This window comes from Acanthochromis polyacanthus, chromosome 19, assembly GCF_021347895.1.
Source record: "Acanthochromis polyacanthus isolate Apoly-LR-REF ecotype Palm Island chromosome 19, KAUST_Apoly_ChrSc, whole genome shotgun sequence".
In the NCBI taxonomy this organism is placed as follows: Eukaryota; Metazoa; Chordata; class Actinopteri; family Pomacentridae; genus Acanthochromis; species Acanthochromis polyacanthus.
Window position 1 is genome coordinate 1,977,925 of NC_067131.1, and position 22,987 is coordinate 2,000,911.

Genomic DNA, 22,987 nt, shown 5'->3' on the forward strand with positions numbered 1-22,987 from the left:
AGATAATAACTAGTAAGGTAACAAAATATTCAGAAAATATTATTTTGATTCTATATATCAGACATTTGACATTATTTCCAAATAAAAATGATTTCATGACTATTTTACAGATTTTTCCTGTTTTCTTAATTTACAAAAAAAGGAGTAAAATCACAAAAAACATTCATTTACATGTTCATTTTTTGCACAAATTTATTTTACAGTGTGTGACCGTAAAATGACAGTTTTACTGTAATTAAAAATGATTTTACCATTTTTTTTATTATTATTATTGTTAGCTGTTTTATTTTATAGTTTTTAAATGTTGCTGTATTCAACTTTTGTTTTACTTATTTATTCATTTATTTTTTCTGGAACTTTTGCCGCCAGTTTTTTTTACAGCATTTTTGTAATTTTATTTTTACAGTGTAGTTGTGTTCAAGTGTTGCCTAAGAGGACAAGTTTGTGGGAAAAATCTGATTGTCATAAGTAAGCATATTTATGGAGATCTGGACTTCTGGCATGTTGAAAGATGTATTCTTTTAAAACGTAAAAGTTGTGGTTAATATCATGAAACCTTCCAATTTGGACTTTTCTGGAGATAAATCACTGGGATTTGAACATATCTCTTAACTGCTGTGAGGATTGGCTGAATATATGCTTTTATATGATTTCCTGGGACTGGTTAAAGCTCATTGTTTTGACAACTATTGAATTTAGGGCCATTTATTTTCCATAAATCCGATAAAAGCCCCTGTCTGGGGTAACACGTGGGCGCTAATGTCCTGAATCGGAGCTAATCGGACCGTTTGCTGTCACTTCTGTCCTCGTATCTCTCTACTATCCTGATCAATAAAGGGCCAAAACAAACGCTACAAAGAAAAGACTCGCTGCTAAAGGGGAAAATACCAAAGCTTCATGTTTTATTAAGTCTCTGATCACAGGAACCACTGACTGTTTTGTTTCTGATGCTAATAAATGCTAACGGACAGGCTGACTCTGAATCACACAATTAGGAGCTGGATAATTACCCCACAAACCCCAGACAGGACGCTCATGTAGACGCTGGGTTGCTGCTGTCTAAGTTTATTTCTCTGTTCTGCTCTTTGACGGCCGGTCGCTGCCAGATCTGTGGTGCTGAGTTCAGCAGAGAGTCGAGCTAACCGAGCCCAGAGCTGGGTGTGATTTTCTTTCTTTCTGTGCATGTGTTTGCTTGGTGTTCCACCAAAAGTCCAAATGAAATGATTAATGGCTGCGAACAGCGTTGGGCCGCGGCTTGTTTCACAGCCCACAGGCTTCTGAGTGGGATTAACTTGTTTACGCAGACAGAACAGGAATCGGGTGGAGGCAGATGGAGACACGGAGGGAAAAGATGGACAGAAAGTGTCTTTATTAGCGCGGATTCCAATCCTACGTAAAGGAAAAGCAGGAAGCCGTTTATTGGAAGGAGCCTTGAGTACTGATGCTACCACATTCCCATGAGCAATGATCCAAGCTGACAAATTATGTTGAAAATGACAAGAAAATTGTCCAAAATTGCACAAAGGTTGTCCGAATCGATCTATAATTGAGGAACTTGTGAAGTCTGTGGGATATATCCTGCACACATTTTTATTAAAAGTAAAAAAAGATAATGTTATGTTCATTATGATCGTGTCTTTACAAATTCAATAATTATACATTACAGAAATGATCACTTAATAAAAAATGACTGAAAATCACTAAATAATCGTCTGAATTTAATACCAACCACCTTCTAATGAGCTAAACTATAATAAAATGAGCTGATTCACAAATAGTTTGGACTGTGTTCTTTTATTAAGCTGAGATAATCATGACAGGTATTTCTGTTTTGGCATTATATCAAATTTTATATGGAAAATAACAAATTAAATCATGTTCCACTAAATTCCCCATTCCAAAAACACCTCTCCAGGAAGTGTGTTAATCCCAGATCACATGACCTGCTCATTTTGTTTCTTTTTTGGTCATTTTCAGACGGTTTTGTGGGCATTTTAGGTCTTTTTGTGGTCATTTTTTGCATTTTTGTTGTCACTTTGCTACCTTTTGTGGACATTTTTAGTCCGTTTGTGGTAGTTTTGTAACTTTTTTGTAGTTATTTTGTGCGTCTCTCATCATTTTGTCTCTTTTTATGATAATTTTGTGTCTCATTGAGTTATTTTCTGGTATTTTCTAACACAAAATAACTAATAGTATCTGTGTTTTAGGACTGAAAACAGCAAAAATGTCAACTAAGATACAAAAAGTCCAGCAATTCTACATCGACCCGTATCATTCCTGACTGAGGTCAAGGCTCTGTAGACAAAGTGTCATCTTGTGGTTTGAAAATGAGGAACCGACACACAACGGCTTCATTTTTCCAACACAGTGATGCAGCTTCTTCTTTAATTTTCCAGACAGTTTACAAACCAAATCAGAGCTGTTAAAGTGGCACCAGGGAGGCTTTTCTGTTCCAGCGGGAAACACCCATCACAGAAATATCCTCTTCTTTTGTATGACCGAATCCCTCAGAGATTTTAACGACTTCTTAAACGGCTTCAGAACTATTTAAACACGTCTTTTATTGACGTTGCATCTCGATGAGGTTTTAAAGCAGCAACTATGTTCTCTTTTTATTGCACTCAAATATAACTCCTTGGAGATTTATCGCGACGACCTTCAGCATTTCCTCGTGCAGATAAGAGTTCTTGGCTGGTATAAGGAAGATAAGGAACACATCAGGACACCTGATGTCTAGAAGGGAAATAAAACTCTGGTTTCTGAAAGGCCTTTTGTACCCGTTAACATTACACTCCACACTATTTAAATACTTACATTTTAACATTTCTTTTTATAGCCCTCCTGTTGTCCTCATTGATGGGCACCAAAAAATATTGTTTCCTTGTCTGAAAAAATCCAGCAAAATAATTCCCAGAATTTCTTAAAACTCGCAAAACCTTCAGGAAGAAGATTCCAATAATTCCTGAAAAGTTTCCCTTAAAAGTTTTATTTTAAAAAATCCCTCAAATTTGGCAAGAAAATTCTTGTAAATATTTTTTTAAAAAATAGTAAAAACCTTCCAAAAAAATCCTAAAAATATCTAAATTGATTAAATATATCAGTAAAACTTGGAATATTTTCTTTAAGAATATTCTGAAAAAAACAACCAAAATCTAGCAATTTTTTTTTAGAATATTCTTTTTAAAAAAAACATTTTTTTTTAACATATTTTTTCAACCAAAATGTGTCAAAATTTTGAAAATGTGGACATCGGAAATTTCACGGTGCATTTTATTTTCCCCCACATTTTCATACTTTAAATTTGCAGAATCTTAAGTAGAAAAATTCCAAAACTTCCTTGAAAATCTTCAAAAAAAAATCCTAAAAATACCTAAAATGATTCCATATATATCAGTAAAACTTCCAATATTTTCTTAAGAACATTCAGAAAAAAATCAACGAAAATCCAGAGAAATTTGCTGGATTTTGGTTGATTTTTTTTTTTTTTATGAATGTTCTTAAAGAAACATTTTTAACATTTTTTTTTCCACCAAAAAATGTTCAAAGATTTCCCAAAAATGTTGCTAATGTGGACATCAGAAGTTTCACTGTGAAAATATAGAATTTTTCCACATTTCCAAACTTTAAAACGGTAAATTTGACCTGCAGGACGACACGAGGGTTAACATTTGTATTTTTATTTTTTATTTCTACAGAACCTCGTGCAGATAAGAATTCTTGGCTGACATAAGGAAGATAAGGAATACCTCAGGGCACCTGCTCTCCAGGAGGAAAAACCCCTCCGTTGTGTTCCTGAATAGCCTTTGGTACCTCCTCCTCCTTCAGCCACCATTAGCTCACCTTTCAGTAGAAAAGTCCTCCTCGGCCCGCCGACCCAGGCAGCAGATGTTACGTTGGCCTGTTCACGCAGACATGCTTGATCCGAGATGATTGGCCGTAATTATGGGCTGTAAGCTGATAGCGGGGGGAATAGGGAGCCCATTGAGATGTCATTCCTGCCGGTGTTTCTGAATGCAGCTTCAGCAGCAGCTTGTGGGTCGAGCAGCGAGGGGAGGCGGCTGTGATTTTTAATGGGAACACCTGGAGGAGAGGCCAAACACTGGAAGGTTTGTGAGTGTTTGATGAGGACGCCGTTACAGCCGGTGTCTGTGAGGAAACCTGCTTTGTACTTTTACAAATTTGCTATTAAATCACACTTGTGTTCATGCCTTTGCTTTCAAGAAAAAGCTTGATATTTTGGGGAAATTCGCATTCTCTCACCACTCTTCTATCTGCTGATGAGCGTCTCAAAGCTCACGTCTCTTCAACACATAAAGCCCCACAAAAACCGACAACTTCTTACTTTATACTTTGTTCCAGTTTAATCTTGTGTTGTCCTTAAAAAAGGGGGGGGGGGGGGGGGGAATCAATATTTTCACAGTGAAACTTCTGATTTCAACATTTTTGGTGGAGAAAAAAAAGAAATGTTAATGTTTCTTATGGACATTCACATAAAAATCAATATTAAAAGTTTTACTGATATATATGTAATCATTTTAGATGTTTTTAGGATTTTTTTGGGAAGATTTTTACTCATTTTTTGAAAATATTTACAAGAACTTTCTTGCCAAATTTTAGGATTTTTTTAAAGTACAACTTTTAAGGGAAACTTTTAAGGAATTATTGACATTTTCTTCCTGAAGGTTTTGCAAATTTTCAGAAATTTGGGGATTTTTTTTGCAGAATTTTTGGATTTTTTTCAGACAAGGAAACAATATGTTTTGGTGCCTGTAAATGAGGACAACAAGAGGGTTAAAAAAAAATCAACCAAAATCCAACAAAATTGGAAAAACTTCGAATAGTGTCTTTAAGAACATTCACACAAAAAAAATTCAGATTTTTTTTTGTGAATGAAAAAAAAACATTTTTAACATTTTTTTTCCACCAAAAAATGTTCAAAGATTTCTCAAAAAATGTTGAAAATGTGGACATCTTAAGTTTTACTGTGAAAATATATTGTTTTTTCCAGATTTTCAAACTTTAAACCAAACAATGGAGGGTGGAGTCTATCACTGAAGGTTCACCTGGACAGGTAACGGTCTGTCACAGGGCTACACATACAGACACAATCACACTCACATTCACACCTACACACAATTTAGAATCACCATCTCATCTCAGCATGTTTTTGGACTGTGGGAGGAAGCCAGAGAAAACCAACGCTGCACAGGAAGAACATGCAAACTCCACGTAGAAAGATCCCGAACCAGAACCAACCAGCTAGAAAGACAAAAGAAGCCCAAAATGTCAAACAATTTCTAAACTTGGATCCCTGCTGTGAAGGTGTGAAGTGTTTCCTAAACTGTGAGCTGCTCCTCCATCTGCTGAGTCACCACATGACCAGAGATGTGATTTACTTTAATGAGTTCTGGTCCCGGTAGAAGAAGGAAAAAGTTTGAAACCTGCTGCAGGGAACTGTGCTGTATTTACAGTCGGCAGAGTGAATGAATCACCGGCTTGTTGTCTCCTCAGACTCCCAACAAAACAAATTCAAGCAAACGACTTCAGCGACTTTGTCAGCGAGGAAGACAAACCGGGGAGTAGAAGGAGCAGAGAAAGAAGAGGATAAAATGAGAGAGGGCCGTCTGTACGTTGGGAGGCTCCTAATTGTCTACTGCAGCATGTAATGACAAGCTTACTTCACATCAATCTTTCATTATTAAGAGCTATTCCTGTCTCGATGCAGAAGGCAAACACATTCATCCTGAGGACGGCGCTGGATTAGGAAGAGAGACGGTGATTGGAAGAGGAAAAAACAAGAAGTGGAATAATGTGAACTAGTGGGGCTCAACTGGAGGAAGAAAGCTCATTTTTGAGGAAGGTTGATGGTGAATCTTCCAAACAAATATCAAAGATATCACAAATGGAATGTTAATACATGGTTAAGTTTAGGAAAAGTCAAAAATTACCCATGCAAAAACATAACTTCACTGCCTTTTATAGAGAAAATAACACTAACAGGGTGTAGCTGGGGTTAAAGTAGAATAATATGAACTGGTAAAGCTAAACTGAAAGAAGAAATGTCATTTTTTTTAAGGAAGGTTGCTGGTAAATCTTTAAAAAATGTCAAAAATATCACAAATGGAAAGTTAATACATGGTTAAGTTCTGGAAAAATTAAAAACTATACATGAAAAACATAATTTAACAGCCTTTTATAGTGAAAATAACACTAACGGGCACTGGAAATGCTAAATATCAGCAAGAAATCCTGTTTTGGAGGCAAGATGATGATACATCTTCAAAATATGTCAAAGATATCGGCAGAGAAAAGTGAATAAATGTTCTGCTAGAGCTGTTGTGTTACAGGAAAAGTTAAAAAGCACCCATGCAAAAACTAACTACAAGTCTCTTTACGTCTCTTAAGGGCAACAGCAACAAATCTCATAATTTTACAGCCTTTTCTGGGTGAAAGTGACACGAACAAAGTGTAGTTGTTAAATTAGAACGATGTGAAGCTAAACTAAAAACGTCTAAATCATGCTGTAGGTAGACAGATTCTGCAGATTCATAACAGTATTTATTATGATCAGAAACACGTTTTGATCGGATCAAACTCTTTGCTGTAAAGTTAAGAGGTCCAACTTTTTGTTTCATTAGATTTCTTCCATTATGCTCCATGAGTAATAGTCAGCCTAATTTCCTTTGTTTTAATTGTCAGCTTTAATTCACATTATCAGCTCGGCTCCTAATGGATCTCAGCTGTGTTCCTGCTGGAGTTTTAGCTGTGAGAACGTCGCCCCCTATCTTCACAAACTATACAGCAACTCCCCTACTGCTGTGTGTGTGTGTTTAAAAGCCTCAAAGAAAATCTGCTGGTGGAGAACAAACGTGACAGATGACGGGCAGAGAGAGGAAGCTTAAGTGAAACTTTTAATTAAAACCCATTGCTTCATTCTGTATGTATTGCATACTGCGCCAGGCCATTCGTCAGCTATTAGCGCGAATCAGTGAAACATTGAAATTGCCGTGAATGGCTGAGAAGGAGGAAGCCGGGCGCCGAGCCAAGGCAGGTCGGCGAGGAGATGAAGAGGAGAGAGGATCAGGAGTGGGTAAATACAGAGGGAGAGACGTCTGTGTGGATTTGACTCATCTCCATCCTCCTAATAACCCCACTGGATAAAATATGCTTTGAGTGGAGATGATTACCTCTTTATCACTGTTCTCTATATTTATCCCCCCCACTCGCTTCCTCTCTCTCTCATCCTCTCTGGAAAATAAGCCTCAGTCTCAGTGATGCTGTTCGCTTCTCCTCAGAAAAAAGTCCTGAAGAGATTAACACGTTGAACTCGCTTGGCTTCATTTAAACTTAACTTTTTATAACCCTCCTGCAGTCCTCATTTATGAGCACCAAAAAATATTGTCCATGTCTGAAAAAATCCAAAATTTCAGCAAAATAATTCCCCAAATTTCTGAGAAATTGTAAAAACCTTTAGGAAGAAAATTCCAATAATTCCTTAAAATTTTCCCTTAAAAGTTTTATTTTTAAAAATCCCCCAAATTTGGAAAGAAAATTTTTGTAAATATTTTCAAAACAAATTAATAAAAATCTTCCAAAAAATCCTAAAATATCAAAAGTGATTACATACATCAGTAAAACTTCTATTTTCTTTCAGAATATTCAGAAAAAATCTATCAAAATCCAGCAATTTTTTTTGAATAATCTTAAAACATTTTTTAAATATATTTTTTCAACCAAAATGTGACAAAATTTTGAACATGCGGACATCAGAAATTTCATGGTGAAGATATATATATTTTTCCCATATTTTCAAACTTTAACTTTGCAAAACCTGAAGTAGAAAAATTCCAAAAAATTCTTGAATTCCAAAAATTCCTTGAAATTTTGTAGTAACTTTCAAAAAAATCCTAAAAATACCTAAAATGATTCCATATGTATCAGTAAAACTTCTAATATGTTCTTAAGAACATTCAGGAAAAAAATCCGGATTTTGGTTGATTTTTTTAATGAATATTATTAAAAAACATTTTTAACATTTCTTTTTTTTTCCACCAAAAAATATTCAAAGATTTCCCAAAAATGTTGGAAATGTAGACTTCAGAAGTTTCACTGTGAAAACATTTTTTTTCCCCACATTTTTTTCCCCACAACGGGTCGATTTTGACCCGCAGGACGACACGAGGGTTAAAAGGTAAAGTACTTTAGATGACATTGAAGTTTGCTTCGAGGATCGACGACAAGAACCAGAAGAAACCGGAACTTGCTGCTGCTGAGATCCAGGCCTGGAGCGTAAACCTGCTCAACAGGACGCTTCTGTGGTTTTACTCCTCATGTCTAGACGGCGACGCTTAACTTTAATCGGCTGGAGTATCTGTGCTCCTCAGCGGGACAGATGCCAGACACAAAAAAACCATAACAGAAAGGTTCCTGTGCTAGAATCTGAGCTGTAAACCTTTTATTAGTGATGTTTTCAAACCAAAACAGACACTTTCTTCATGTTTAACCAGAATAATATCATTGTAACTTCACATAAAACACCAAATGGTTGTTTTTACATCTTTCATGTGTAAAAGTTAAAGACCCCCTTTGGTGAAAATCAAATTTTTTTAGTTTGTTTACATGTCCATATGGTGTTTTTTATGAGCTGGAAGATGCATCATGAGCAAAATAAGCATTTCTACTGCCGACTTTTGGGTTTTCTATGTAACAAACCTAAAGAACCAATCACAGGTTGGGGTTTTCTGTCTTATTATTCTACAGAATCTGTTCCGATTTGCTCCAATATTACATTTTGCCGCTGTGTGGCGTCGAGTAGTTTTACAGCCTTTGAGCAGAGTTGTAGGAGAGCTGGGTGTAGACAGAGGTGATTACTTAATATTCTAAAGGAATCAATCTACTTATGTACATCTAAGCCATTTTACGGCAGGAATATATCATTTTCATGGAAAATAAACTTCTAAATATGCAATTTTTATGCACACAGATGAGTTTTTAGGGGTTTAATCAATGACAAAAGAGGAACTTAAGATGCAAAGTGTAAATTTGTAAAGCTTTAGAAGTTCTAGCAGGCATATGTTTTAACATTTTGGTAAAGAATCAGGCTGATATAAATCTCCTCGACTGCAGTAACTTTCTTCAAAAATGGAAATAAGCATGTTGACGGTCCTTTTTTGACTCCACCTGTATATTTATAAGATATATTTATGATGTACTGAATCAGAAAACTGCTTCCTACCATTAATTTTTTTAAGTCTGCTTCTTCAATTTTTCATATTTTTTTTTTTTTTTTTACAGAAATTGGCCTATTAGCATGGCAAGGATAGAGGGAAGTTTATTATAGTATATTTTTTACAGTACAGGTCTTAATTTTACTGTAAATTTCTACATCTAATTTCTACAGTAGAATATTTTGTACTGAATCATGAGACCTAGAGATTTACTGCTGCAGAAGCCCCGAGATAGATACTATATGGCTCAATTTACTCCTTTTTCCATAAAAAAAGATTGAAAACCACAAATATTCACATCCTAACTTCCTAGAATCTCCATCATAGATATAAGGAGCAGTACAGGTTTGATAAACACAAAGAGAGCCAGTGAAAGTATTCCTGTATTCATCGATCGGTTTGGTCGCTTACGGCTCAACAAAATGTCAAACTCTCACTACAACTAAACGCAATTTGCACCGAGCGTCAGCAGCTTGATAGAATGAGGTGAGACGAGGCGCTCATGTGAACATGGCTGTTACGACAGCGGGACATTCAGCAGCAGCAATTACAGCCCAAAACTTGGACAGATGGCTTTAGAGGAGAAGCTAGCACTGAAGTCTATCTGATGCTCAGCCGTCGTAAATTGTGCAGCCTTTGCATTCTAATAGCAAGCGCAAATTGGGCTAAAATGTAAAGGAAAGCATCCAGTGTTTTGGCTGGAAGTGGCATCAGGATTTACGAGTCTTTTTCCAACAACACACGTTTGGTAATGTAACTGGATGTCATTTAAGCCCTTCCAGGCATCAATCTTTGCAGCCATTGTGATCCAAACAAACTATTTGGCCACTTTTGAACAAGCACGCATCCCCCTGACTTTACAGGGAAAGCCTCCGCTGTGTTTTTGCACTACTGTACAGCCGTGCTGCGATGGAGGCAGTGCCACGGTGGCCTGAGATCCCCATTGTATGAGCGGGATGGCCGGGCAGAGACTGTTTTCCCAGCTGTCTCAGGCACGCCAGGCATGAGGGAACGAGGGAGGAGTGACGGATCCGTATCCCCGAGGATTAGCATGCAGAAGACATCCTGGTGTTGAGCAGGAGCGGATTTAAAAGCACTTTGCTGATAATAATGCAACTCTTAAGTTGGCAGAGCGGGGAGGAGGACTTGCAGGACGAGACCCTTTAGGGGGAAGAGGAAGAAGAAAAAAAGCGCACTGCTGGAGGAAAGAAAACACAACCTCATCTCTGCACTCTTTGAACCAGGAACCACCTGCTCTCTCTTAAAACAACTTGTCTGGCTTTTTATTATTTTGCTGCGAACACATGCCCACATGGAGGAATGTTTCATGTGTTGCTCAAAGGAATTTTCTCCTCTCCGTGTGCTCGTATTTTGTGGAGCTTCACTTTGAAGGCTCAGATTTGTGCTGATGTTCCTGACATGTGAAGCGCCTCATCAGAGTTTCTCAATTTAACTTGGTGAAGCATGTGAAGGGAAATCTCGCCGTAATGGTTAATATTAAAGAAAGAACACTTAGAAGGGATTCGCTTGGGCATGAAAATGAAAATGTAAATGCAGCTTTTGTCTTGCTGTTAGCAAATCCAAGGAACTGCTCGAGCAGTATTTTGGTGCTGGAAAGTATCAGGATTACAGTTATAAGCCGACCAGATTCAGATTAAAGCTGCTTTTTTATGTCACATTTCAAGGACTTCTTCCTGCTAGTTTTTCCCCACAAAGTTGAGCAATGTCTCCTCTCAAAGTTTTGTTTTCAAAGCACTCCGTTGTGAATGTCTAGACGTCTCAATCAGCGGTGATACGGAGGCTGTCAGCGAGAGATATGTTCATCCACTGCATTCATCTCAGCAGGCATCAAAAGATCCCGACAGCAGCCTCCGTCACGCCACAGGTGGAGGATATGCTGCGAAATGGCACCATTGTCATCTCTCTGTACCATCTGCCTCACTTTCTCCAGCCTCCCTCCTCCTCCTGCCACTTGTTGTCGTCACAGAGCCGCCACAATGGGCTGTCACCTTATAATGAACCCTGAGGGTGCAAAGGCACTGATTTAAAGTCCCATTACCGTCACAGTGCCAGGGGACTGCAGGAATGATGGCTGAGGTGCGGCGGGTTTGCCGGCTCCTGAGCACAGATGGTGCTTTTTCCACACATTAAAATGTTACTGGGTAAATTGCGCAGAGACTGCTGGACAATAAAGGTGAACAGATTTCCTTCTCTCTGTCTGGTCAGTAAAAACCTTCTCCGAGAATCTGTTGATGAGTTTATAGTGTTTCCTCTGGGATTATTTTCAGCAGCGGCGGCAGGTTCTCCAGGGAGCCGTAAACAAATATTTTACTTCTACATCTTATTTATTGAACGGCCAGTTGAAAATGGCTTTTAAACCGCTGAATGTAGAGATTAAAAATAAAACTATTTGAACAAGCTCATCTGAAAATGCCGTCAGCAGTGACATCATGGAGCGTAGTTACTAGCTAAATGCTATCAATTAGTTTACTCACGTTAGCGACACTGAGCACCGGGCCCAATTAACTGAAGCTACCGATATGATACGTAACGGTAGCTGGACATCGATATTTACTGAATGTTTATTGAACTTGTAAAATCTGTGAGTTATCTTAAGCTGACAACTGGTCTATTTTCCAAGATGACACTCCTCTGACTGACATCACTTTCAAGGCCGCGCTCTTGCAAGTAATTAACGCCGTATTAACGAGTAGATACTGAGCAGGATAGCTATTTGTCGTTTACCTTAGTACTCGTGAGAACAGTGCAGGACTCTGCTGTGAAGGTGGAGACATGTGGCAGTGGTGTATTTGTGACAATTAAAAAAGAAAACAGAAATCTGAAGGAGCAGCAGCTAGGATTCAGGAATGGCGGCCCACCGCTCCTAAATAAATGTAGAGGAAACACTGGTTTATTTTTTTTAAAAAGCAACAAAAGCTGCAATATTCTGCACCACTGGAGAGGAAAATGAAGAAAGGCATTTAAGATTAACATGTTGCTGAGCGTCTTTAATGGGGGAAAACAGTGCAGGTATGTTGTCGACAAGCCTTTTGTCGTGATGAAAAGGAACTCGACTCCTGTTCTGGATGATTGTGTTGACTCTTGTCGGCCCAGGCTGCCCCGTGTCGGCGCTCTCTCCGTGTGAGTCGTGTTTGAAAAGGCAGCGAGCAGCATGAGGCCCGTCCGCTCGCGTCACATGCTTCTTTTCATCTCTCCATGCCGCCATTATGGCAGGTCACGGGATGAAGGGCACCACAGTGGCAAAGCATGCTGGGATACATGGACTGTGAGTCACTCTCCCACCGGCGCTGCGCTGCCCTCCGAGGGCTGATGGTACGTGTTGCTAGGGTACGCTGGCAGCTGCTCCAGCTCTGCCTGGTAACCAACCTATGGGGCATTAGTTCTGGTCAGAGCCCTGCAGGACGTTATTCAGAACCCGCATCTTAATTCTTCATCTGTATTCCAATGGAGGACGGTTGTGGGCGAAAATATTGCATCATTACTGTTTATTTTAGGAGAAAAAAAAACATGCTTCAACTTTAGATTTTAAACTTTTGTTGTGATTTGGGTGGTGAAGAAGCAATGAGTGTGCAGGAGGTACCATTAAGTAGCAAGTTCCTACACAAAAACTAGAAATAATATTCTTTATAAGACAGTAACCCTAATTAGAAGCCGTTTACTTAAATTATGCTGTAATTAGAAACCTCATATAATAGCATATTAGATCCAAAATATACTTGTGTTGCAAATTATCCTCTAAGAAAGTCTAATAAGTGTCTAACAGTGGGAGGCAGAGATGCAATGACCAGCCAGCTTCCAAAGCCTAACGCTGCCGGGGTCGAATATTTTTATGTCTTTACTATAATGGAGCAGAGTGTTAAGAAGTATTCCAGACCCAGCAGGACTCCGGACACCATCCCGGCTATGAGGGCCGTGCCAAATAGTGAGCAGATGTGGTTCGACTTCAGCTTGTGGTGGTGCAACAAACAACCCTGTAAGAAAGTCAAACGATGCTTTGTAAAAGTGAAATACATTTATTATCCTCTGAATTGTTACTGTTCTAACTGCTACAAAGTTTAATGCCCAATTACAGCCTGTGTTGTCTAATACAGCTATGTATGCTCGCGTTTCTGCATTAACTGTAGTTTTCTACTTGTACCAGAATAAATAACTGTAATACATTTTGAATGACATCTGAGATGTTTAATTACTCACCAGATCATGGTCTTATCTAATGGTGTCTAACAGTGTATGCAGATCTCCTATTTGGTTACAACCTTCTTTTATAATGGCATCCAAGAATGTTATATTTAGGGTCTAATAAGAGCATAAATTGGATGTATGCTGTCTAAATGTGTTCCATAAAGTGAGGTGCATCTGCTTTTTTGTTCCTTTGGTTAATTACTCCATCTTGTTGGTAACTTTTCTTCCGGTATCAGCAACTGTTTAGCTCAAAGAGCAGCCTGGCCTCCTAAAATTATGTTCCTATACAACTAAACTGCGTTCTTAGTTATGTTTGGAGGTATACGTTTCATTTGCTTGTGACGTACTACAAATCTGTATTAAATCAGCATGTTTTTCCACTTAATAAACTTCTTTACACTCTCTTCTTTATCTAACCAAACATATCTTAAATGATAAGAACTAATTTTCTTGCAGGTGTCCCAGAAAATAAGGGACAAGCTTCATAGAGAGGTGGATTTTAAATACAGATATCCCAAACCCAATCCTAAGATCGGGATCAAGGCCGATTGCGGGGATTTTGAAGCAACTGCTAGTGGTTCCCATACTTTCCCAGTACTTTGTTGACATCTGTTTTCACTCAACAATGTCCAACAGACACAAAAATAGCCTTCAGATGTTCTATTAAGGTGTGGGATTATAAACCAGATTAATTTAACACAAGTTTATTGGGCTTAAGTCAGTAAGACTTGTAGAAGTCTCTGTCACAGTGCTCCTTTACTGTATAAACTCCCATAATGCTCTTTGCTTGCCACCTCCTCTGGTTTGTAACAGCATCAAACAGTAAGAGGCTCCTCCTGGTGGCGCAATCAGGTACTACAACTGATTTACAGTATTTGAAGTGTGTATTATCTTGGAAAATGGTAAATATCAAATGACTCAGATTGGATCAGAACCCAAAAAGATTAAATATTGGAACATACCTAATCTTAACCTAAACCATGATATTTTTGAAAACATAACCAAGATTTTTGTTGCTTAAGCCAAGCAGCTGGAGAAAACCAAACCCAAGTCCTGTCGTACGCAAATGCTTCCAACCTCCTAAATTGGACTTTGTGGCTTTTTCATACTTGAAGTGTTTCTTGGAATGTCGTACCTTACGTGGAGAAAATCCGTTTCTTTCCAAACCTAATTGGGAATGCAGTTGTCCGGGATCATAACTTCTGTGAGACAGGGCTGCTCTGTGCTCAACTCAAGTATCTGCAGAACAGTGATGGATTGAAATGTGAGCGAAAGTGAGAAGAATTCAAATTTCAGTTCAAGTAAATCTTGGGGATTTCAGCCCCGTCTGTGATGGACGTGCTACGTGTGGACTCTGGAATAAAAACAGCCAAGGATTACAGATGCTGAGCTTGTCACATCACTCACTCTGCAGCATGAAGAAACATTTGGATCAAACACAATCTCATGTCTCACTCCCGCTTGGCTTTCCCAAGAATCGCTGAAATGAGTGCCGTGAATGGCGTGGGAATGACGGGAAGGTGTTGCGTTACACACCGAGAGACGTCTGTTTGAGGCAGTGTCAGCGCTGATTTGTTCCTGAGCTTGATGGTTTACACTGAACAGGTTGATTAGTATATCTAATCGTCAGGGCTGCCAGCACTTTGTTTCCTTTACCTTTCGGGTTTGATGAAGTTTTCTTGCCTCTTCTGGAAAAATTAGTCTTCCACTTATGATTCCTGCTAACCTGCCAACATTTTCACCACTCAGTCCAACAGTGCTCCGGCTTTGTTTGGGACGTCGTCTTAATCCATCGTAGCAAAGACAAGCCAATCCACAGCGCAGCAATTAAACCAAGCAGACATAACTCAGTCACTTTGCCCTGTCTGAGGGAAAAGCAGATGGAATTAAATGACACTGCAAATAAACTCGACTTGTTTTTGACGAAATGTGAATTATATCTCCCCCATCTCTCTCAAGATGAGAGCCAGAAGATCAAACCAAATTATCAAGTTAAGGCCGCTTTTGGCTGCTGGCCTGACCTTTATGGAGACGGAGTGATAATCTCTGGACAGCAGTACGTGCTGAGTTCACACTGTGAAGGAAGCTTTGGAAAAAAAAAAAAAAAAAGAATGGTGCATCCTCATCAGGCATGCGGTCCCAGCTGGCGTGGAGGCAATATGAAACACATAAACCCTTCTGATATTAATGACTCTGTCGAGCTGAAAGCCTCTGATGCTATTCGGAGATAGGCGCTAAATGTCCCTGAGTACTGGGAACACAACATTATATGCATTCATATAAATATCCTCTCATCTCGGCACAAGACTGTCTGTCCTTGAGTTCCCATGAAAATAATAAGAGGTGGGCCTCCTGTAACTTAATACCCAGATATTGCCTGCGGTGGTGGCGCCGAGAGATGAAATGAAATCAGAACAAGGTGATGACAATGATGCCACTTGTGGTCGAGTTGGAGACTTAAGGATTCATTCCCCTCGTATTTCAACTTCTACCCCCCCTTCAGTCTGCACCTCCCCTCTTTAGCCTTCTCTGGTGCTCCTTGACATTATAATGCTGTTAATAATAACAACCTAAAACTGGTTAAATAGAACAAAGTTTATCATTTGAAGGTAAACTGCAGGCTGAGAGAACTGCTTTCGTGTGGTTAAATAAATAAAAACATACCTGCAGATTTAGTTTGAACACTCCAAATACTTTATTATCTGCATTCTGGTTCATTTTTAGGCCTCAATTTGTGCATTTTCTGCAATGTATGGTGCAAACTGCTTTGCTTTCTAATGAAAAGATAAACTAAATCTGTATTAAAAAAAAAAGCAAGGGTGCCAAAAATTTGTTCAAGAACTGTGAGAATAGCAGCAAACAGCCGGAAAATAGTTACATGTTCAGAGGATTTAAACACAGTATGACTAATACCCAATATTATAGAGGACTAGTTTTACAGTCAGACACTGAAAAATGCAGATTTTTGATGTAGAAATGATGTACAATTTTGTCATTGCCTTTTTTTATAGTCTTACTAGATATCTGTAATTTAACAAAACAGGTAGCAATTGTAAAATAATAGAGAAAATTGTATTTACCAATAGAATATGTAAAAAATGTTATCTTTATTTTAAATGAAATAAAAAATAAAGTCAGACACTAAAAGGACAAACTAGCACGTAAATGTTTTTATGTGGCTGTTATTTTTTTGCCTTTTTTAGCGGTTAACTTGTAATTTAATATTTTCTTTGGAAATTATTCTCTGTATTTAGTATTCCCTGTGTCGCCTCTGACATCTGCGATGCCACTCACAGCAAATAAATGTGAAATTACAAGCAGCAACAAGCTAGCACAGCTTAGCACAGAGACCAAAAACACGAGCGACCTCCTCGTCTGGCTCTGTTCCATGTTCAGATCTTCCTATCAGCACCTCTAAAGCTCTGTAATTAACACATTCCACCTCAGTGGTTTAATCTACACAGAAGCATGAGATTGATCTGGATGGAGGTCACCTGCCAGACAACCTGAAGAAACCTCCATGAAGCTACTGGTCAGATGTATTAATTAATGAGTTTCCTACCAGATATTCTGATTAGCTCTATATTTAGTATTAAAGACATACAAGTGGTACCAATATTCTCATGTAACTTTGGCAAGAAAGCAAAGATAACCTTTGTAAAACCAAGGAACACAGCGGAGTTATGTGACGATCAGCGTTGGTTTGTCTGTTCGTCTGTTAACAACATTACTCAACTAACATATTTCGATTAAATTTTCAGGGAAGGTCAGAAATGACACAAGGACCAAGTGATCAGATTCTGGCAGTGATGCAGCTTATAGTCTGGATCCACGGATTTGTTAAAGATTTCTGTATCATTGCAAGATAGCAGCACAGCGTCACTGTAACCATGACAACCAGTGAACATTACATCAGTTGCCTGCTGACGATCACATGATTGCGATCCTACTACAATCCCCTGATGTAGACTTTTCAGGCCTTATCCATCAGAAATTCTATGACTGAGCATCCTGGGTGGAGTGCTGAGCTCTCAGAGGGATTTACTTGTTTTTATTGTGGTGATAAAGTGCTTGGATGGATGCATTGATGGATGGATGAATGGATGAATGTCATCCTGAGGGAAATTCAAGACAGTTAAAGTCGGACATAGATGGAGCTACTGCCAGAAGTAGAAAAGGTACAGGTTCTGTCATTGATACTACTAAATTTGGGTTAAAAATATATGTTAAAGATGAATTCAATCTCAAAAAAATGAACACATCCACAAGTAAAATCTAAAGCTGTCTCCTCTACTTTTAAGCCCAACTCGGGAACAAAGACAGTACCTATGCCTCACACTGGATTTATTTCTCCAAAGGATGGCATTCCGAGGAATTAAACAGCTTCTGGACCGGTGCCACGTGGAAAAACTGTGGTGGAAGACGTGGCCGGGCATCCCCAGCAGCCCCTAATCAGTTCCAGAGACAGGCCAAGAGGCTGTCATCTCTGGGGGGTCCCAAACGTTCTTTACCGCCCAGATCTGTCACACACCTGCCACTGTCTTTTATAGGGACCGAGAGGCGGCTCCAACACTGGATCTGCACTGATGAGACCAGTTATCAGCCCCTCCTGCAGCACTTCAATAACAACGCCAGTGTCGGGTTCCCCTTCAGCAGCACACTACACATGGACGGGGGGCAATCAAAGGCCACTCCTCAGCGTTAGGGGAAGATTGGCCGGCGTTTAACCCTCGCCTGTCCTTCTCTTAAGAGCCTGGAGACTCGCAGCGAGCCAAGTGTCCGGTTTCTCTGCTAGTTTACCCTCTGAACTGTGAGGACGGATGGAAGGGGAGCTTACGGAGACCTCCAGGGACGGGCATCACCGGAGCTGGATGGACCCAAGAGATCCGTCAGTTCACCACACTCTTGTTGGGAGTCGCTCTTTGTTGTCTCGCCGTCCCTGTCGTTTCCTGTGTGGGAATTCCCCCTTAAACGGCAAAAGAACTGCACCAGATTATTACCTGTTTGAGCAGAGAGCACCCTCATGTCTGCTCACATGTGCATTTACAGGGTCAGATATTTAGAGAAGAACGTGTAAACGATGGAAAAATACACATTAATTCTACCGTTTTCTATCTTCTTAGACTTTTACCGATATAAATTTAGTCATTTTATCAATGTTTTAGATCACCTTAATGACATTTACATTTTCCAAATTTGTGGATTTTGACTTCAAATAGTGACACTTTATAGAATTAAAGTGTCTGTTTGTTTTTTTTCCTCTTTCAGCCTTAAGGGGTTTTGTTGTTTTTCCCCAAGGCTCATTAGTCATCAGCTTCATTTCCAGTAGAAACGGAAAGCTAATTTTTGCAAAAATTGCTCAGACAAATAAACTTTGCAATACCTGCCTCAGCATATAATGACAGAAAGGGGTCAGAATTCTGTCTTATGAAGTGAGGAAAGCAAATATCAGCCAAAAATATGACTCCAAATGAATTCTTATGTCACTCTATGCCTGAGTAAAAAATTAAATTGGCTAAGGTTTGGTTTTAACCCAACAGTGAGGTTTTGTTCTGTTGTCAGCTTGTTTTTTTTCCCACTTTTCCCTCTTGAGAAATGACATTTATGGCAATAAATTGTGCTTCTTGTGGTCAAGAAATATGACAAAGTCTTCGTTTTTCAATTAAATTAGTTCAAATAAAGAAATCAAATGAGAATGAAAGGGTTTCATAAAAGAGCCTGCATCTTATTTTCCCCAAAGCGTCTCTGTTATACTGAGTAATCCATGGAAACACGATGTTGGCGGCTTTTACAGAGAATATTACAACAACTGTGAAGAAAACAGTTGACAGGTTGGTCTGTGGATTAGCACTTTTTCAAGAAATGCTAACGGGTAATGTAATTTTTCATTGGTCAGAGTACTAGCATGAATCTTGGTGGATATCTCAAAGCCTAAAGAAAGTCAGTATGCCAATGTACAAATACTTTTATTTGGAGTACTGTGTCAGAACAGAGTACACTGGTGGTAGCTCCAAAGAGGTCAGATTGGGTAGAACGTCAAGGAAATCATTATCACCTCCTGCTGCCCAGAGTGCGGTGCCACGGTCGATCATCAGCACCCGCCGCTGCCAAGAACGTCCCGTTGCCCACCAAGCACAACATTCTCCGGCGGTTTCGAATCCCCCACCGTTCCACATTGTTGGGTGGCTGCGTCGCTTTTCTGTCCAAATCTCACTCATGTACCTGTTTTCTCAGCAAAATGAGAGATGAGAGGGAGGAATTACTGTGGAATTATTTCGGGATGTTGTCCTCATTCGGAAATCTTCATGCCTGACATTTAAAGACGTGGGCCGGCGTTACATTGTGGGCGACAGACATCAACGGGACGGTAAAACTCGGGGCCGGTCGCTCTGTTTGAATTGGATTGTTGTGTCCTTCGCGAGACCAAGACCTTTAAGCGCCACTGACAAATTCCACCTCTGGTCTGCCGCAGATGGCATAGCAATCCGCCCAGGCAATGAATAAAAGAGTAGGTGTTGAGCCCTAATATCCCACGTCTAGGACTATTGCCATTTTTGAGGTGACAGCGAGAAGCCAAGTCAAACAGCGAAACTCCACTCAGGATTCGCCACGCTGAAAAAGTGAAACATGGCCTTCTTTTCTGCCCGGCAACAGATGAATACAAGATTTAATAATCCGACTACTTTGTACTCACTGTAACACAGCGACGAAACAAATAACGGCTGCTTTCGGTCACATTAATCAACACAAGCAGCTAATTGAGAAGAAATTGATGCTCTCTTTGGGTTCACAATCAGATAATTCATCTGTTCTCTCTGAGCCTCTAATCCACTTGGCTTTGGTCTGCTGACTGAACCGCAGCCAGTTTTAATTCATGTTATTCCACCATTTTCCTCTGCTGAAAGCACAATTACGACAAATATTTATTGCCAACAGTTGCTTTCATTTGGCTCAAGTTTGGCTGAATTCATCCACTTTATAGCAAAAGCAGACGATGTATATAAACATGAAAGACAGAGAGTCTCCACGGGATTAAAATGCTGTCATCTTTTGCAATTTTAGGTGCAGAGCTTGGAAAAAAAATGGAATTCTCAACAAAACAAAAGTGTCAGAGAATGGGAAGAAAGTAAGGTGAGCCCAAAAACCTTTTTTCGTCAGGTTTGACTCATGTTTTGAGTCATTTTTTGTCTTTCCTAAAGCTCTTTCACCCTCCTGTTGTCCTCATTTATGGGCATCAAAAACTATTGTTCCTTTCTCTGAAAAAAAATCCAAAAATTCAGCAAAAAAAATTCCCCAAGTTTATAAAAATTTGCAAAATCTTCAGGAAGAAAATTCCCAAAATTCCTTAAAAATTTCCCTTAAAAGTTTTATTTAAAAAAAAATCCCCAGATTTGGCAAGAAATAAAAATATTAAAAGTAAAAAAAATAAAAATTGTAAATATTTGCAAAAAATTTGTAAAAGTTTTCCAAAAAAATCCTAAAAATATCTAAAGTGATTCCATATATATTGGTTAAAGTTCTAATATTTTAAGAACATTCAGGATGTTGTTAAAGAAGCTTTTTTTTTAACATTTTGAAAATATTTTTTGCCAACAGTTGCTTTCATTTGGCTTCAAGTTCAAGCTTTCTGAATTTATCCACTTTATAGTCAAAGCAGACAATGTACACGTGAGTATATGTGTTATATTTTTACTCTGAACCAGTGATTTTGTGTACATGTAGTGGAGTAGGTAAAGAAAAGTGATGCTACGTTTGTGAATTTTAATCTTATGAGCTCTGATGAGGCTTCTTTTGAAAGTGTACTCTCACCATCATCCGGTAAAAGTGCAAAGGGAGCAGAGATATAATTCATAACTCATTTACGGCCCGTCTCATAAGATCAGGATGACTCAAAATTTATGTCGAGCCATTATTCTTATTAGGCCTGTAAAAGAAGGCATTAGCCCACACCAGGCATTAGTAAAATTCACTTTACCTAACAAGGGGCAGGCCGGGGTGAGAGAACACTTCTACTCAATCACAGCTCTACAAGGTGATGGCAGGACGCCCGGCTGCATAACTAGCATGGAGCGGTCTAAATGAGGGGAGTCAAACATGCGGCCCGCGGGCCAAAATCGGCCGGCCAGAGGGTCCAGTGTGGTCCGCGGGACGACTTCGTAAAGTGTAAAAATAACAGAAGTGCAAATTGTAAATTAGTAAAAGTATAAATTTAAAATAATTTCCTTGCCATGACAAGTTGTTTTGATTGTAAAGTAAAATATAATACTGCTCATAGTTCTTTTGTCATTTAGTGTCTCATTTTTGTAATATTTTGTCCTGTTTGCGCTGTTTTTTCTCAGATTTTTGCCATTCGTCTCATGTTGTTGTCGTTTTGTTTCATTCTTATCTTGCTTGTATTTTTGTCTACTTTTTTGGTTGTCTTGTTTTTCACTTCTGTAATTTTTTGTCTCAATTTTGTCGTATGTCCATTTTGTGTCGCTTTGTAACTTTTTTTGGCAAATTTTATGTCTCTTTGTTTTGTGTCGTTTCTCATTTTTTGTCGTTTTGTTTCTTGTTTTAGTTTTGTTTCCGATTTGTCTCAGTTGTTTTTCTGGTCTACTTTTTTGTCATTTGGTTTCTCACTTCTGTCATTTTTTTGTCTCAATTTTGTCGTATGTCCATTTTTTGCCACCTTGTAAATTTTTTGTCTCTTTTTGTTTTGTTTCGTGTCGTTTGTCTCATTTTGTGTCTCATTTTTCTCATTTTGTTGTTTTTTTGTCTATTTTTTTGTCTGGCTTTTGTTATTTTGATCATTAATTAAAATCCTCCATAGTTCAGCTCCAGATGACTAAATGTTGTGTTCCTTTGTAGACACTCTGTGATCTGGAAGTTGTAATGTATAAATGATAAACTGAGGCTGAATGTTGATGGAATTGATCTTATTTTTTCTCAAGACATTTCAGGTTGTTCATAATGTTTTGTAAAAAGATAATTCCTTAAATGTGACCATTTTCAGAACGTCCTCTTTTGGCACGAAAACAAAGGAAAAATTTGGAGTTGCTGTTATTTATGGGTTATTATGCTGTGATTTTATTGGTCACTTGAGATCAAACTGGGCTGAATATGGAACCTGAACCAAAATTGGTTTTACACCCTCGGTCTAAATTGATAAATCTGACTAATTGTGTCCGCCTGGAATTATGAGGTGTAGATAAGGAGCAGGAGCTGAGGTTGAAATTTCATTGTGGATAAGCATCTCTGTGTGGAGATGTGTTGTTTTTGTTGGACAGCTGTTTGCGTGCGAGGTAAGACAAGCAGCAACTCATCACCGCACGTCGAATTAGACGCAAGCCTATGATTTAATGATGCAAGACAAAATTAAGTAAACAAACCAAGAGAGCCCCGATCCTCCCGATTCTGCACGGCAGCTTTAGGAAATCCATCTGTCAAATCCCACACGGAGCAGCGAAGAGCGCGACGGCCCCGGCTTCTTTGATTTTTGTATAGTAGGACACAGTTCTCACATGACCAGATAAGTTTGTGGACCCTGCCAGACAGCTGGGCCGAGCCTGGGCCAT

At 38.9% G+C, this 22,987-nt stretch overlaps 1 protein-coding gene across 2 annotated transcripts in view; it reads right to left on the minus strand.

The window, feature by feature from the left end:
* Nucleotides 1-22,987, minus strand: part of rpl38 (ribosomal protein L38) — a 1,167,099-nt gene that overhangs the window by 1,130,134 nt on the left and 13,978 nt on the right. Inside the window, exon 1 of one of the 2 annotated variants that reach the window (XM_051939345.1) lies at nucleotides 15,930-15,939. The exons of the other annotated variant lie outside the window; for it this stretch is intronic. The gene's annotated coding sequence lies outside the window, so the exon portion shown is untranslated. Of the gene's footprint in view, nucleotides 1-15,929; nucleotides 15,940-22,987 lie in introns of those variants that run through there. 2 annotated transcript variants of the gene reach the window in all.